The sequence below is a fragment of the Crocuta crocuta genome, unplaced genomic scaffold, assembly GCF_008692635.1.
Source record: "Crocuta crocuta isolate KB4526 unplaced genomic scaffold, BGI_CrCroc_1.0 scaffold170, whole genome shotgun sequence".
NCBI lineage: Eukaryota > Metazoa > Chordata > Mammalia > Carnivora > Hyaenidae > Crocuta > Crocuta crocuta.
The window spans coordinates 8,919,259-8,920,463 of NW_027527853.1; the positions used below are offsets into that span (position 1 = coordinate 8,919,259).

Genomic DNA, 1,205 nt, shown 5'->3' on the forward strand with positions numbered 1-1,205 from the left:
ACCAGTACACAAAAATCTGTAACAGCTTTATTTGTAGCAGCCAAAATCTGGAAAGGACCCAAATGTCCTCCAATGGGCAAATGGCTTAAGCAAAGTTCAGGACAGCTATACCATGGAATATTACACAGTAATAAAAACAAACAAGCTATTGATACAGGACAAAACCTGAGTGACTCTCCAGAGAATTATGCTGAGTGATTAAAGAAAAAAAAAATCCCAAATGTCACATACTACATGATTTTATTTCTCTAACATTTTTAAAGTGACAAAATTGTAGAAATGGAGGACAGATTAGAAGTTGCCAGGGGTAAGGAAGGATGGGGTGAGAAGAAAGTGGATGTGGTTATGAAGGACATGAGGGATCCCTGTGGGGATGGAAGTGTACCGTATCATGACCGTATCAATGTCAATATCCTGGTTATGATGTTGTACTAGAGTTTTGCAAAGTTGTACTGATGGGGAAACCTAGGTAAAGAGGATATGAGATCTTTTGGGCACCTGGGTGGCTCAGTCATTAAGCATCTGACTTTGGCTCAGGTCATGATCTCACATTTCTTTTTTCCTCTTTTTTTTTTTTAATTTTTTTAATGTTTTTATTAATTTCTAGGAGAGAGAGAGAGAGAGAGAGAGACAGCGTGAGCAGGGGAGGGTCAGAGAGAGAGGGTGTCACAGACTGAAACAGGCTCCAGGCTCTGAGCTGGCAGTCAGCACAGAGCCTGACGCGGGGCTCGAACCCACGAACCGCGAGATCATGACCTGAGTGAAAGTCAGACGCTTAACCAACTAAGCCACCCAGGCGCCCCCATGATCTCACATTTCATGAGTTCGAGTCCCACATTGGATGAGCTTGAGCCTTGCTTTGGGTGAGCTGGAGTCCCACATCAGGTGACCTTGTGCCCCGCTTCAGGTGAACATGATGAGTCCCACTTCTCTCTCTCCCTCTCTTTCCCTCACTCCCTCTCTCCCCCTCTCTCTCTCTGCCCCTCCTGGGATTCTCTGTCTCTGCCCCCCTCACTCACTTGTGCCCTCTATCTCTCTGAAAGAAAGAAAGAAAGAAAGAAAGAAAGAAAGAAAGAAAGAAAGAAAGAAAGAAAGAAAGAAAGAAAGATACACCACTGATGCATATTAAAAAAATTTTTTTTAAGTTTATTTATTTTTGAAAGAGAGAGAGACAGAGCATGAGCAGAGAAGGGACAGAGAAGGAG

The 1,205-nt window shown here is 43.3% G+C and overlaps 1 non-coding gene across 1 annotated transcript; it reads right to left on the reverse strand.

Annotated features, from left to right (window-relative positions):
- Positions 1-713: 713 nt before the first annotated feature.
- TRNAE-UUC (transfer RNA glutamic acid (anticodon UUC)) lies at positions 714-798 on the reverse strand. The gene has a single exon. It is a non-coding gene; the product is annotated as a tRNA-Glu (tRNA).
- Between the last annotated feature and the right edge of the window lie 407 nt (positions 799-1,205).